Source organism: Pseudorasbora parva, chromosome 21 (genome assembly GCF_024679245.1).
Source record: "Pseudorasbora parva isolate DD20220531a chromosome 21, ASM2467924v1, whole genome shotgun sequence".
Taxonomy (NCBI): domain Eukaryota; kingdom Metazoa; phylum Chordata; class Actinopteri; order Cypriniformes; family Gobionidae; genus Pseudorasbora; species Pseudorasbora parva.
The window spans coordinates 30,076,579-30,094,025 of NC_090192.1; the positions used below are offsets into that span (position 1 = coordinate 30,076,579).

Genomic DNA, 17,447 nt, shown 5'->3' on the forward strand with positions numbered 1-17,447 from the left:
CTTTTTATATTTAGCAAGGATACATTAAATTGATTAAAGGCCCACTGAAGTGCCTTGAAACGCGCGGCATTATTCAATGTGTTGACGTAATTTCCCCTGAAACGGCGTCAGCTGTTAGCAGCTCCTCCCCTTTTTTTGAAACAGCCAATAGCGTTTCGTTAATATACAGTTTGACTAGAGCGCAAGAGCGGACCTTTCTGTTTGGTAAAGCCAGTTTCCTCTAACACTGTTTACCATCATAATCTCCTCCATATCGCTTTGAAATGCAGCATTCTGTGCAGAATTCAAATGGGTCGATTTGTTTGTTGTCTTCGCGGACTCGCGCATATATGATCCGTGCTGCGCTCTCGTGTCTGTAGTCTAAATTTAGACATGAGCCGTTGGGGTGTGTGCATGGCTGCGGTGCGTGAAACTAACGTGAAAACAGACTTTATTCACCTCAAATGAAAGCATATTTACACTGAATGGTTTCCTATCGCATATATAGTGTGCTGTGTGCCTTTCACCATGTAGAAATTAGTAAATGTGTGTTAACAACTGACCGATTTCAGTCTTAGCTTCGGCAGTGTAGGGGGCGGGCTTTATATTCAATAGAGCATTTTGAATGGACAGAAGATTTGACGAGAAAGTGAAGTCTGCGATGATGTCACCAAAATCTGAGATTCGTTTTAACAGAAGTGAGAGACTGTAAGTTTTGAATGCTTATATATCCTAAATGCAAATTTTGTCATAGTTTTGGAACATACCAGCTTATTCATAACTTTAAGGCTAACACAGTCATACTAAAAGCTAAAAAACTTAGATTTCAGTGGACCTTTAAAAGTGACATAATGTTATAATGTTACAAATGCTTTCCATTACAAATAAATGCTGTTCCTTTTAACTGTTCAGTTGAGCTTTTCTATTCATTAAAGTATCCTGAAAAAATGCATCACGGTTTCCACAGAAATATTTAGCAGCGCAACGGTTTTCATAATCGATAATAATCCCCAATGTTGCATGAGAACCAAGCTAAGCTGTCTAAATGAATTTTCTCTTTTTTTTTGTGATTTAAGTTCAGTATAGATTCTATATAATCATTGGTTACATGGCTGTATTTGCGATGATCATGGGTTGATCATTTTGGGGTTCTAAATCTCCATCCCGCTCCGACTGCTGTTACAGAAAGAAAAGAAAAGATCACAAAAAGCCTTGTGTTTAACATGAGTTCATGTTTTGATTATGGTTCTAACACAACTCCGTTTTTGGCATGAGTTATAGTGCTTTTTGATAGCGGTGCATATCTAGTAATTCTCTACATCTCACAGCTCTTTTTCATCTCTGCATTATTTTCCTCAGAATCCAGTTCAGACAAGAAGGAATGCTGCCAGTTGAAGCCTAGTCTCTGATAGCAGTGGAGAATAACAGTCGACTTCCCGGAAGAATACAAGACTTCTCTGATCTGGTAAGCACACACAAGAAAACTCAAGTTCATGTCCATAGTATAGTTTTGAAGAGAAGTAATTTTCAGGGGAGTGTGGCATAGTATTTTTTGTAAAAGTTTTTTTTAATTTTTTTTATTATATCATTCATTCTGTTAGAATGTTGTGCTTGCCTTTTTAAACAGGTTTTTACCACTCTTTTATACCATCCTGCTGAACTTTTGGTAAACAAAAATAGCATGATTGATAAGATTTTCAAATGAATGCAAATCAATGAAATAATGGATAATTCATAGTTTTGAATTTCTTAAAAGCTTATCAGATGCTAATCAGGTTTTAGATTTTTAAAGTGACTAGTTTTCTACTAAAACAATATGCAAAAAAAAAAAAAGAATTTTTTTTGTTGTTGTTGTTTAGTTATCAGACTTTGGGCCCTATCATACACCGCAACATACACATACGATTTTGTTTTTGTGCTAGTTTCAGTCTGACGCAGTAATCTGGGGCCATCTGCGATCTTTTACTGCAAAGGGGTTAAATAGCAAATGCACTCACACCCATCTGTGTGTCCATGCTGGTCTGAAAACAAGGTGTGTTCAGGTGCATTGTTGGTGTGCTGCTATTTTGAGCCAACTGAAAGCGTGCCATTGACCAACAAAAACCTGGTCTAAAAAAAAACATTTGTTTGTGTTATTTAAAGGCCACGTTAGTAATTCGTACTTATAGTTGGGTACACAGCGTACGTACACTCACAGGGGAAATCTCTTTTGGACCATTCAGTCTTTCTGCTTGCAAATTCTGCCATGTAAATTGCGAATCCGCCATGGTGCAAGCACAACTGGCTTTTAAAGGGAATGGGAGATGAGACTCTGATTGGTTTATTGCACGTTATGCCCAAAACACACCCATGACCCATTAAGAGACCAGATGCAACCCTTTTGAACCATGCGCCTGGCATCCCTACCATTGTTTCAATTATTAAAATAGTAAAAGGGGATTCGGACACGCCCCAAGTGCACCTTTACCATGCACTTCAGACCGTGCTGAAGCATTTCATTTAATTACAATCTGTCTTGAAATTCTGATTGAACCGTCTCTGAGGAAGAGGGTTTTAGCCTATGACTCACTTAATTAAAGTGTATTGTGTATTTATATGGCATTATTGTTTCTGTATAAGAGATACCGGTCTATAATATGCTCTTGCTTCTGTAGCTTGCAGGTATCTATTGGACAACACAGGGCTTGATGACTGCTTTCATTAAATGGCAGAAACACCTTCAGCATCTAAGAACAAACTAAGAATAATATCAAGAGCTGTTTAAATTAGTATAGAGTAGATGTTTGGAACTGACTTCAATTCCTGTTTTCCTCCCCTCCAATTCTAAATCTGTTCTCGTTTTAAGTAAATACAGACTTCACTTTCTCCACTTTCACCTTAGGAATGAATGTGCCCAAAGGGATGCTAGTTTCTCATTCAACCCGAGTATGCTGGGTAGGGGGTGTGGGGAGAAGTGTCTGTAAGTGCACTTGAGCTACTGAACTCACGCAGTGCGACAGTCAAGTGCACGACCAGCTAAAAGCTGCTCGCAGTGAAAACACCCTCTCAAAATGTTTGTCTGAATCTCATAATTTCCCTGAATACGTGTATAGTAGACTCATTCCAGTAATACGAACCTTTTATTGCAAACTGTCATTCTTTGCATGCGTGCTTGACGGAAACAACAGATTGTGGGGGAAGGGTTGGCTACGTGTCTGGAGTAGAACGGAAGATGGGAATGGAAGAGGTCATTAACATTCCAAGAGAGTGTTGGCGTCTGGTGGAGCAGAGCCATGCTTCGCTGCCTGGCACGATAGGGCAACGCGGCGGCCATTAAGGCAGCTGGGTTTGGGGGTTAGGGCCCATGGAGGGCACTGCCACCCCCTGCATGGGAGCAATGAGAGGCCCTGGGCAGGTGGTCTATCAGGGACAGGGGGCTGAAAGGCCAGGACAAATTGGTACAGAGAGGCTCATTTCCCAAACTCAGCATGAGGGATGGCACAGCAACTCCATGAGAGTGAAAAAATAAAATAAAAAATGAAAGACTCCTAAGGGCAACGGCATGTGAGTGATGGACTTGCCAAGAGGTCGGTCGGTCAGGTGTGGGGAGAGTGGGGTAAGATGTGTCAGGGGGGCCCTTTTCATTTTTTTGTCGCATTATATATTTAGAAATGGCGCATCAAAAAAACGTGTGGAAAACTTGGCATACCCAAATATTTTTATATTTAATTTGCTTTGACGTAAAGATCATTTTAGACAATTTACTGTTAAAGAATCATGTAAATTATCTGGGTATAGATAAGCCATGATTTATTTTCCTCAAAATGTTAGCTGTTGGGTAAAGTGTATCTGATGCTTTGGGGGTAAGTTGTGTCAGTACCCAAGTAATAGTGATAGTGAGCTTTGCATCTAAATGAACTAAATACTTTTACAAGCACTATTAGAAAATGTTGAACATTATTTCAAAATAATAATTAAATATTTTGTATATGGAACTTTTCTTTGGCTGGAAATATCCACTACTAATCGAACGTTTGGAGTCACAAGATGTTTAGAAATATTTCTGAAAAAAAATCTCCATTTCATGTATTTATAATATTTAACTCTTTCCCTGCCAGCGTTTTAAAAAAAAAAGTTGCCAGCCACCGCCAGGGTTTTTGACAATTTTCACCAAAATTTAATAGCTCATAGAATATTTTGTTAAATGAATATCTGAGCATGCAATATATCAAAATAAAGAGCTGACCCTCTTCTTTTAAACAAAAAAATCGTTTTATTCTAGCTTCATGCATTCCTTTTTTATCAACACTTGAATATGGGTAGGTTTCATAAAAAAAGCAACATTTTGAACAAAAAGCTGAGAAAATCAAATTTTTGTGAAAGACTGTTTCCAGATCAGATTCAGAGCGATGATCAAACACAGATGGAGTAGATCGAGTCCATCAACACCCCTAATGCTTACACAGTCCTGTAGCTCATCCTGGGTCCACATTTCATTCAGTAACATTATAGGCAGTTTTGATTCATATGCTGTTTAATGAGGATGATCACGTTATTTTTAATATGCATATGATTACATGCGATCGCTCGTTTGCGTCTTCCTCACGTGTGTTTTGATCAGGAGATTCAGTATTCATTCAGAAGATGCGCAATAGCGCCCCCTAGTGCCCGACAGTGAAAACACGCAAACCCGGAAAATTCCGTTATTGGCCTGGAAGCGTTTCCTCACAAATAACGGAAATTTCCGTGTTTGGCGGGGAAAGAGTTAAATATTCCCATTGCAATCATTTGAGCAGGAACATTTGTACAATTTAAAATTGTACTCTTTTCCATTTTAACATATTTCGAAATGTAATTTATTTCTATGTCTTCAGTGTCACAAAAAGATGCAACGAAATCATTTGATATGTAAATATCAATGATTTGACATTATTACACCGTAATGCAGCTTACCCCTAATTGTTTTTTTAAATATCATATTCAAGTCAAATTTCTATGTCTCTATTGAACACTCTTTCTTCTATGTTCAGTCAAAACAAATAACTTAAATTAGTCGTTACTTTTATCTCATTTCTCCTTGCCTAAAGGCCAAAAAGGTGGCATGGTGCTTTAGTATTGTCCACAATTTGTCCACACTGAAAGCAAAAAACACACAAAAACAGCCTATCAGAAGATATTTAATGTTTAATACAATTAAATTTGGACTAAGGAGATTCCACTGTTGGTAGGGCTAGTTCACACCACAGATCAAAATGTCCTGTAATTCATCACTTGTTATACCATGTCACATTCACGGCTGGTTATGACAAAAACTGAGATGAACACGCAAGAGATCTTTTGTCTCATTGCATGTGGTTAGGTCACGCTGTTAGTCATTGGCTCTATTAGTAGGTGGAATTGCATATCACAGTTCATTTTTCTTTCTTCCGGTACATAAATGTCTTGCGTGAGTCATACACCACCTTACATACGATTTAGGGAAAGAGTTTTAGTTAAATGTGTATTTCTCATACATCCTCACCAAGAAACGACACATGCCTCCCATGCATCAACACAACAGTTCCAGTGAATGACATTTATTCATCTTTCTCAGACCTGTCAGCCTGTTTCTAAAGGCTGTTAAAGTGAAATCCATCAGAACTGGTGCAGTTCAGTGAGCTAGAAGCCATTCTGGACAAGGTAACCATGGAAATGTGGCATTTAAGGGGATAGTTTGGTCTCAAACACAATCTCAAACCCGCATCGACCAATCAGACGAGAGGCTTGATTGCTACATATTGTCACCCTGTTTTTCGAAAAGGGTAATAAAGTAAACATATTGGGCGAAATGCCCATGAGTGATGTTTTATATATTTATTTATTTATTGACATTGAGTTTATAAAACCCAGTGTATGACAACTTTATTAACTTGGAGGAGATTTATTTCGAAAGCTCTTCATTTTAGTAATACTTTTTTTAATACTTTCTTTTTTTTTGGCGAAGGACAAGCGCGCCATCACTCTTTTGTCGGAAGATTATTTTTCTGCATGACACTTTTGATAAGTGGATGGATGGGTGTAAATCTCGTCTCTGTTGTTGGGGGGAGTATGACCTGTCATTCACAACATAGATTACATACCTGTGCTGGCGGAGATTGAACTCAACTTGTTCTTGAGAATTTTTATCCTTCCTGCCTCAGCCGATCGTCTCCTTGTAAACCACCTCTCTTTGATTGCTAACCCACAAAGTGAGTTTGCTGCATTTTGCGTGTTATCATTTGTTTGCTGAATATGCCATCTAGTGCATGAAAACACTGACACAACTCCTAAAAAGATACGTTTGTTCACGCACTCGATTTTTCTGCGTTTTCTCTGTCGCTCCTTGAGGGTCCTTCAGGGCATTCTGCTCCAGAAATGTGCGTCTCTTGCCACAAAATCCTTTTGTCGTCACGCTTGTGTTTGCTACCACACTCTTGTCCTCTTACAGACATTAAGACAGATTCCAAATACGTGTTTTTTATAATTCATATTTTCAGGCATCAGTGAACGTCCTGTGCGCCTGTGCTTGAAATGCGTCCTTTTTTTCCCTGTCAATCACAGATTTAAAAAAAAGTGGCCAAGATTGTTACTCCCCTGTGTAAACCCAGGTCAGCGGTCAGATCTATGGTTAATTCCTTCTTGACGCTTGCTGTGTTCAGACATTAGTGGCAATTAATGGTGAAAGCTGTCCAGATGTGGGGCTAAGAGTTGGGATAGAGCTCAAGTGGACTCACTTGTGGCCATATGGTGGAGTTTTCCTCAGCCCTGCACTCGTGATATGCTAAGCTCAGGCATTAAAATCAGTGCTGATAGCTGTTTGAAACTCATTTTGCTTTTGTAATGACATATTTGGAGTCAAACTGGGATTTCAAAGAGGTTAAACACATAGGACGAGGCTGGATTGTGGATGGTGGGTGATTATATGCCAGAGTAGAGCCAGAAAAATGGTGAGCATAAAACAATGCCTGATGTCAGAGGAAAACGAATGTGGCGCAAGTTGTTATATTTTAATTTGACGTTATTAGGATAATATCTGAATGTTTTGTTATGAATTTCTTACACACATTTAGAAAGTAAATGTTTGGGGTGCATGATACAGTATACTGGTTCATAACATCAGCTGATTTTACGGATTTATTTGTAGTTTGTGGAAATTAGATGTTTAATTATGTATTTCTCCAATTTTTACACTTTTTGATTTGCTTCCATCTAACACTTAAAGTTAATCTTTAAACACCCCAATAATTCACTGAGAGTTAAATGTAACCTTTAGCAAGTTATATAATGTTGTGATCCCTTAATTAACTTGTAGTATTTTTACACCGATTGATTTTAGTGTTGTATTTTTAGTTTATCTGGATGAAATGGTAAAGAATATTAATATTGGCTGTTTATGTTATTGGCTTTAACATGGGGGGGGGGGGGAGACATTTTAATATTGTGCAAAAAAAAAAAGAAAAACGTTTTCATGATGACTTTAAAGTGCACTCTTTATTTTAAGGTGTCATTGTTACAGTGTAATTATATACATAGTATTGAGTAATATTAATTAACAACATTTACTTACTATAGAATTAGGGTTTGGTTGAGAGTAAGAAAACCCAAATTGATTTTATACCCCTTCGCCTACCCCTTCCCCATGTCCCTTCAAAGGGAATGGCAAGGTGTAGGGGTTAAAACATCCCCCAAAGAAATTGGACTCACACTACTACACCATATATTTATTTTAACTGTTTTATATATTTGTCACATCACTCAAATAGCGCGTTTAGCAGGCTAAGGAGAAACTTGCATCCAGACAACACACAGTGATCAATCCAAAGTGGCAACATCACTACACACAGCACGGTTCTATTCTAGCAGCACGGTAGTCTATGTATGCTTGGAAACTCCGTCCTCATACACCTTCGTTCATAGTGTGGTCCTGAAAATTTTTTGTTTGAATGGTTGTCTGGCCCTAACCCTTACCCTTACCCCTACCACTCAAATCAAAAGAGAATTGAGACACCCCTACCCCTTCACGTGAACGGGGAAAGGGAAGGGGTAGCAATGGCAATTATGCATAATTTACTGTTATTACTATGGTAAGTACATGTAACATATGTAACAAGGACACTGTAAAAAAAACTCTTATAGCTTCCAAAAGGCATATGGTTGCTGACACATACATACAGTCTTTCAGTTTGATTATAAATATGCTTTGAAACTGGAAGATGTACACACGTTTCCACACACTCAGACATACATTCCTTCATGTAGATCTAGACTCTTTGGCACAGCGTGGCCTGCAGACACAGCCTGTTCCACTGGCAGCCCAACTGCTGACGCTGTCACCTGTCGATGTAGATAAAGGTGATTTTGTTAGCACAGCCGTGCTGAGGAACTGGCATACCTCGCCCACATTTGTCCTCTGATGGAGATTGCATTTCGGGGAAAATGAGCCAATAGCTCTATCTTTATGTTTTTAAGCTCACAGTGTGTCTTTACTACAATCTGTGGTCATGTTACCCCATGTTATCAGGTTAAATATCTGCAGGCGTCATCACAAGATTTTCTTTTTAAATATACTGTATGTGCTGTACACAGTTTACGCAAACAAATGTTTTATAATGTATCTTCTGAAATTATTATAGTCTTCCAGATGTAATGAAATTGGGATGTATAAACACACACTCCACTCTCCCTAAAAAATAATGATACAAATAAAAAAAAAATGAAGCTGCAACATTTGGCAGTAGGCTGTAAACATATTAAAAATTAAATCGCACCTACAGGCTTTGAAGTTGCATTTTTAATCTGCCATCTCACAACTTTATTCATGTTCACTCTCTCACGTTTCTAAGGGGCTATTATCGGAAATTAGGTCAGTGGTTTAACTGTCTAAGTGTGCATGTTGTGTTGCAGAAAATACATCAAAGCATATAATAACAATGTCATTTTTTGTGTGCATGCATATGCAAAGCTGAGTGTCGAATCCCATCACAGATGTAAAATAAAAAGTATGTCTTTGCAGTATTCCAACCAATAGTAACTGGTGGGCTGTGACTGACTAACTAAGAGTCAAATAAGGGTTTACACTGTTTAATTAATACTTTATTAGAACTGCGACTTTATTTCTCAGAATTAAAAATTGTGTCTTACAATTCTGAGGGGAAAAAGTCAGAATTGTGAGATAAAAAGTCTACAAACATACTATTGCTTATGTTTATGCATAATACAAGTGGTAATTCACTTTAAATTTAAAAATAATAATAGTAATAATAATATTTGGGAAATTAATATTAACCTGTGTATGACCCGTTATTAGAAGAAAGGAACACCTGCCTCAGCCAACAGATCACCAAAGACACAAATCTAAATTCCACAAATTTTTTTAAATTAATTAAATAAAGGAGCAATGGCTTCAGGGTGCCCCAAGGCCAACATAACAAACAAAAGACACCTATAAATAAAACATGTATAAATTACATTATGGAAAAAACAAAAATTACAAAGAAACCTCCCCATCTCCCTAATAATAAATAAATCACAAAAAAAGTCAAAAGAAATGGCAGGAAACCCCTACGCTCCTAAAAAAAATAAGTTGAACCCAATTAAATAATCATAATCAAACGAACATGGTCAACTGAAGGGTTTGGGATCTGTCACTTGGAGCAGGCATCCGGAGCTCTTCACGCCACTTGTCCATCTTCCAAAAGCACCGCCCTTTGACACCTCAGTAGATCCACCAATCAGACTCCTCCAACAGTAGCCAATCCCTGCACAGTGCACACATAGACAAAGAAAGAAAGAAAAAAACACACAAAACAGATACCAAGGACCGTAACACTTGGATTAAATGCATGCTGAAAAAGTACAGTACAGGTGCTGGTCATATAATGAGAATATCATCAAAAAGTTGATTTATTTCAATAATTTCAATAATGTATTTCAATTTAAAAAGTGAAATTTGTATATTTTATTCATTCATTACACACAGACTGATATATTTCAAATTTTATTTTTTTTAAATTTTGATGATTATAACTGACATCTAAGGAAAATCACAATCTCAGTAAATTTGAATATTGTGAAAAGGTTCAATATTGAAGACGTCAGGTGCCACAGTCAAATCAGATAATTAACTCAAAACACCTGCAAAGGCCTTTAAATGGTCTCAGTCTAGTTCTGTAGGCAACACAATCATGGGGAAGACTGCTGACTTGACAGTTGTCCAAAAGATGACCATTGAAACCTTGCACAAGGAGGGCAAGACACAAAAGGTCATTGCAAAATAGGCTGGCTGTTCACAGAGCTCTGTGTCCAATCACATTAATAGAGAAGCAAAGGGAAGGAAAGATGTGGTAGAAAAAAAAGTGTACAAGCAATAGGGATAACCGCACCCTGGAGAGGATTGTAAAACAAAACCCTTTCAAAAATGTGTTGGAGATTTATAAAGAGGAGACTACAGCTGGAGTCAGTGCTTCAAGAACCACAACGCACAGACATATGCAAGACATGAGTTTCAGCTGTCGCATTCCTTGTGTTAAGGCACTCTTGAACAACAGACAGCATCAGAAGCGTCTCGCCTGGGCTAAAGACAAAAAGGACTGCTGAGTGCTCCAAAGTTTTGTAGAAAGTAAATTTTGCATTTCATTTGGAAATCAGGGTCCTAGAGTCTGGAGGAAAAAGAGGAGAGACACACAATCCACATTGCTTGAGGTCCAGTGTAAAGTTTCCACAGTCAGTGATTGGACCTCAGTGCCTTTTCTGAGGTCCAACGCAGCCATAGTGCTTACTGCTGCGGACCAACTTTATGGAGATACAGATTTCATTTTCCAGCAGGACTTGGCACCTGCACACAGTGCCAAAGCAACCAGTACCTGGTTTAAAGGCACACTCACCTGACCTTAACCCCATAGAAAATCTATGGGGTATTGTGAAGAGGATGCGATATGCCAGACCCAACAATGCAGAAGAGCTGAAGGCCACTATCAGAGCAACCTGGGCTCTCATAACACCTGAGCAGTGGCACTGACTGATCATCTCTATACCACGCCGCATTGCTGCAGTAATCATGCAAAAGGAGCCCCAACTAAGTATTGTATGGTTCCACTTTATTGTGTATTACCTATTACACTATAGGTAACACTTTACAATAAGGTTTAATTTGTTAAAATTAACTAATACTTTAACAGCCTTTATTAATATTAGCTAATGTTAATCTCAATATTGACTAATACATTTATAAGATCAAAAGTTCTATCTGCTACTGTGAACTAACATGCTCATTAACATTAACAAAGGTTGAATGAATGAATGAATGAATGAATGAATGAATGAATGAATGAATGAATGAATGAATGAATGAATGAATGAATGAATGAATGAATGAATGAATGAATGAATGAATGAATGAGCATTTATATAGCAGTTTCATATGTACTACTAGTCTGTACACCCAAAGCACCTTACCCTCATGCCAGGGCTCTCTCCTCAACCACCATCAGTGTGCAGCATCCACTTGGATGATGCGACGACAGCCACAGTACAACGGCGCCAGTGCGCTCACCACACGAGAGCGATAGGTGGAAAGGAAAAAGGGTGATGGAGCCAATTCAGTAGATAAGGATTGTTAGAAGGCCATGATTGGTAAGGATTGGCCAGGACAATGGGGTTACACCCCTACTCTTTACGAGAAGTGCCATGGGATTTTTAACAACCACAGAGAGTCAGGACCTTGGTTTAACGTCTCATCCAAAGGACGGTGCTTGTGCAGTGTCCCCATCACTATTCTGGGGTGTTAGGACCCACACAGACCAAAGGGTGAGCGCCCCGTGCTGGCCTCACTAACACCCCTTTCAGCAGGAACCTGGTTTTCCCAGTTGGTTTCCCATGAAGGGACTGACCAGACTCAGCCCTGCTTAGCTTCAGTGGGAAGCCAGTCTTGGGATACAGGGTGATATGACTGCAATAATAAATAAATGCTGTGAAATAAATTGTTTGTTAGTTTATGTTATTGTAAAGTGTTACTGTGTTCACGTATTGGTGCTGTGTCGGGTCATTTCTTGAAGTCCAAAGCAAAATGTGGAACAAAATCAGTTAAAATGCTCTGCTATAGGGTGTCATTGGTTTTCACTAATTGATACTTTTGGTGAACTTGGCTCCAAGCTGCTTTCTTAATGCTGCTGTGCAATGGAGTGAGGTTGTTTAATTTTCTGTAGGAAAATCTAATTGAGAGAAATTATGCCATTGTAAGTTTATACAGTCCCTGCTGTGTTTTTCAGGATCAGGTTGTTTCATGTCACTTAACAGATGTTCAGTCAAGAGTGCCGTTTGCAGGCTTTAATGTGGCTTTTTACAGCTATAGAGCCCATGTTTATTAGCTTACATGTTTATGGCGGTGGTCGTCGCATGAATTTCTGAGCAAAATGGGCACTGTGTGGCCCGACACTTATTTAGCGACCCGTCAGAGAGTAATTTAAGTGGACGCAGATGTGCCCATGACACAGGCCAGCTGTGGCGAACGATAGCCTGTCTAACAAAGACAATAATTACAACAACAGCAAAAAATGCACATTATTAGTCAGTAGAAGCTTTGTGTAAATTCACAATTTGGACTAACTGCAATAAAATATGTATATAAAATAATGAAGCATGTAATCCCATGTATGTGATTTTCTAAAGCCGTGATGTGTGCATAAATGAACCACCTCACCCTCCACTCCGTTGGTATCGAGATCCCCTGAGGCTCGAGCCATATGGGTGGCTGCGAATGGACTGTTAGAGCAGACGGTGGCCGCAGTGCTTCTGTTTGGCGCAGGTGGCATCGTGGCACCGGCTCAGGACGATGGATCCAAGAGAGCGCTGCTTAGTCAGCCCACCATCTCCCTCAAGGGGTCCAGGCCCTCACACCGCGCCTGGGCCGATAGTGCCAACGCACACCCACCCGCTGATCTGCACACAGCAGAGTTAGGACACAGAAAAGCTGAGGTCCGGCAATATCGGCTCACTTCCATGTCTTAATGGTGTAGAAAATGTGAGGGAGCTTCTACTCTAGACCTTCGGGTCTTTAACCTTTTTCAGGCCAAGGATAGAAAACAGGAAGCCTTTGTTATCTACTGAATAAAGCTGAATGCTGCATTTTAACCCATTCCTATAAAAATATTATGTACTTTAATACTTTATTATGCTTGCTTTGCAGCTGACATGAAAGCTTTGCATGATTATTGATGTACATTTATTATATTTTAATTTCACTTAAAACTTTTTATATAATTTATAAGGTTGTAAATATTTGACTGGATTACAGTTATTTACATTATGAATGTGATGCATTTTTAAAACAGAGTTTGTCTCGTGATTCAATCCATACAATGAAGTTTGATTATTTTGGAATTACTTATGATACCCCAAGATATGCCAAAGATAAATTGATAACACTTTAGATAACACTTTAAAATAATGTTATTTAATTTGATAACATTAGTTAATTATTTTAGTTAGTTGTGTGTGCGCGCGCGTGTGTGTGTGTGCGTGTGTGTGCATGTGTACATACACACACTCATGCATGTACATATTTAAGAATCTATTATATATTAATAAATCATGATCATATATGTAACTATGTAACACAATCAATTCAACATGAATAATGATTTTTAAATAAAACTCATAGAAATAACAACTTAGGGTGAATTCAAGTTCATTGGGGCCTTTTTTCCCTGTCATCTCAATCACAAAATGTCTCCCAATCATCCTGACTTCACCCTCTATCTATCTATCTATCTATCTATCTATCTATCTATCTATCTATCTATCTATCTATCTATCTATCTATCTATCTATCTATCTATCTATCTATCTATCTATCTATCTATCTATCTATCTATCTATCTATCTATCTATCTGTCTATCTGTCTGTCTGTCTGTCTGTCTGTCTGTCTGTCTGTCTGTCTGTCTATCGTGTATGTGTGTATATGTGGTATAGAATATGATTATTCAGTTCTGTAATTAGTGTACATTTCTATTGTTTTAGTGTAAATGTGTCATTGTGATGCATAACTCCAATGAAACACTTGCATTAATTACATATTCAATACATCAGAGCATTTGAGACAATTTAACATTTTGTTTAACACATTTAGGGACCTATTTTAACGATCTAAGCGCATAGTCTGAAGTGTTTTTTTTTTTTGTTAGATTTTTGTTTGTCAATGGTACATTCGTTTTAAGTTGCCTCATAATAGCAACGTGCCAACAATACACCTGAACACACCTTGTTTTTAGACCAGCATGCCCATGTGCGAACAGATGTGCACGAGTGCATTTGTGGCGCTGGACGATAACTGATGAATGATAACTTCATCGGACTGAAACTAGCAAAAAACACTTGTCACATCTGCTGTCGTATTGCGCCGGGTGTATGATAGGACCCCTAAGGTCATTGGTCAAATAATATTTGGTGGATCCTGTTTGAGAGGCTCTAGAGTTTTGGTTTAGACCCAATCATTTGTGATGTCCTGTTTGTTGGCTTGGTGTGAATGAGTGGTTTTCCAAACTTGTGCAGCATCAAACTGCAGATTGTGCCCTTGTATTATTCATAGACACAGTAGCTTAGACCCACACCATGCTTTGCATCTCCTGATCTTCACCTTGTTGATTGAAGCTGCATTTGGGACGATGTTGGAGCACAACAGGGCACATCATTGATGGGGGAGAACGGTACAGCTCAGCTCATAGGCTACACATTAACAAGGGGAGCACCCTGCCACCCTCAATAATACCTTCAGCTTCTTCCTATCACAGTGTTCTCCCCTGCCATCGCTCCAAGGGAAATTTAGACATCACTTTTTATGTCTACCTCCCCCCTTCACGCGCACACCTTCGCTTATGAACCTTGCATATAAATGCACTTGGGTGCTGTCTTGATTGATGGCAATTAGCATTTGGTAATGATAACAGATGTTTGCAGTGCCAGGAGGCTAGTACCTGCCGCCCACTCCGCCATCTGCTGTGGGCATCAGGGGCCTGGCACAAAGGCTGGCTGGCACGGGATAGCAAGGAGGGTGGAGAGGGCAAGATGAGGGGTGGTACATTATTGTTGTCCCCTCTTTATTTGACATGAGGAGCAGGGCCAAACTGCAGGGGTTTTCCTGTGAACGCTGTGTCACCTGGTGCTGAGTACATTTGGACAGGACACACGTGTTTTGTGGGCATGTATTATTTATTAGTCTCTTAGGACTCCAAGTGGGAGTGTGAAATATGGGACATTTAAATAGCCATGAAGTTCCTAATTTCAACTTTTAAAACAGCACTCTGCAAATAACGGAAGTATATGAACAGATGTTACATAGATAGATAGATAGATATATAGATAGATGGATGGATGGATGGATGGATGGATGGGTGGATGGGTGGATGACTTGGCTGAAGATACACTTTGTTAGAAGATGAAGTAAAGTTGGCATTACCTCTTATCTGCTGCTCTCAATGGACTGAGTAAAAAAAGATGGGGATCAACTGTGTTCAGACTTTGATTGGTCTTTTTTGTTTTAGCTTATGTCAACTGATTTTGTCTTCCCAGAGCAAAGCACTAATTCTGCATTTGCTTGTCAACTCAGGCCCATGCCTATTTGCATTTTGTACGCCTTTCCCATCACTCAGTGCTAAAAGTGGGACGATACACTCACCAGTACAGATACTTTTGCTCGCAATTCTGCCCTGTTCTTACGTTGAATATGCATACATAAATTAAATTCTAAATATGTTTTTAGGCCATTCAGTTTACAGTAATACATATAGTTACTAGGACAAAATAATGTTGACACTTAACTGACTTCCTACAAGAAGTTTCACACCTAAATATAGCCTGTACTTTCCTTACTTTCTTGAGAAATTTTGGAAACCTAAGCACATCAATCTTGTAGCGCCATGCTAGTGTCATTTATTTGGTCCATTAAAAACAATACATTTTTATATATATTTGAGGCTATCTTCCACTGTTAAACAGTACTGTAAACCAAGGGGAATTCACTTCAACTGAATCGCTTCTCCCGATAGTGCCTTTTAGTTGCACACACTTTCTGCTTACTTTTAGTGCTCAATTCAGTAAAAGAATTATGCATATGCAAGCAAAGGGGTTTTCACACTTAAAGTGACAATGCAACCAGAAGTCATGAATTTTTTATGAGAGTTGCCATTTTTCTTGTGGCTGCATAAGCAATATGGATTGTTAGCGATGGAACAAAGTTAATCTGAGTTTTGTGCAAATGAGTAATTGTATGACTGCCAATGGGAAGACATTGGAGCTCACATGATCCTCCTGATGATACCCTCAGTTTTATATTTGCAATTAGTTTGGGAACTATTTGGTTATTTTTCTTTCAAACATTAAAAAATCAACCATTGGGTTACAGGAAAGGGCATTCATTGTTTCACATGCGGATATGTAGGTGTGGGTGTTCACCTTTTCCTCATGGCAGATACAGGGCTATTGTTCCCCTGTCATATTCACTCAAGAGGAAAACGTGTCATATGTATCACACCCTTAAATGCTGCATTCTCAAACATGCTCCCTTTCACAGGTCTCACTCACCCCGATTTTTGCCGTGCAAAATCAATACTCTAATCTTCAGCCCAGCCCTCCTCAATAAGTCTATATTTCTCACACTAAAGGTGACCTCTATGAGCCACTGGTATTAATATCTCAAGTTGCCACTTGGGATATGGAGTCTGCCTTTAATGTTTAGTATTAACCTCTCTGTCTTTTACTAATTGTGGCTATGTATGTAAAATCAGTACATAAATGTTTTACATTTTATGGTATTTAACAAACTTTTTTTTAATTAAAAAATATTTATTAAAGGGGTGGTAAAACACATTCTTTCGAAGGCCTGATTGTGTTTGTGGGGTGCACTGTAACGTGTTCATGCTTCGTTTTTAAAAAATTGCGTTTTTTTCATATATTTTACCTTTATTCTACAATGCTCTATCCCTCCTTGTAAAAACGGTCTGATGGTTTCGGGGTTCTATGAAGCCAGTCCCTCAAAAATACGCAATTGTCTCAGATTGGTAAGCAGGCCCAGCTGTGTTCTGATTCGCTAACCGCCTAGTTCACGTGTTTGTTGATCGATAAGTTATCACGAGCTCTGGACGGGGCCATCGCATGTTTTCAACACTGACAGGGAGTCAGAGCCTGCTGGATTTACAACACAAGATCATCCTTTTCACTTGACATTACTTGAGGGAACAGGGTCAAAAATGGTTGTGTTAAGAGGGTCGCACACCGGACTCAGAAGTTCAGCATCGCACAGCGCCTTTAAAATTCGAACACATTATTTTATACACACCGGCAGCGGCATTGGGCAACTGTCCGTGGCGACTAAGGAATTTGTTCAAAATCCTGCCGCGCCACAGAGCTCCATTTCAAGGTCTTATACATTTTATATTATATTTCCCTCAAATCATCAATGTACATACTGATTTAACGC

The 17,447-nt window shown here is 38.8% G+C and overlaps 1 protein-coding gene across 3 annotated transcripts in view; it reads left to right on the plus strand.

The window, feature by feature from the left end:
- The window catches only part of rbfox3a (RNA binding fox-1 homolog 3a), a 526,601-nt gene that overhangs the window by 78,040 nt on the left and 431,114 nt on the right, over nucleotides 1-17,447 (plus strand). For all 3 annotated transcript variants that reach the window (XM_067430370.1, XM_067430367.1, XM_067430369.1), the window contains exon 2: nucleotides 1,339-1,444. The gene's annotated coding sequence lies outside the window, so the exon portion shown is untranslated. The remainder of the gene's footprint in view (nucleotides 1-1,338; nucleotides 1,445-17,447) is intronic.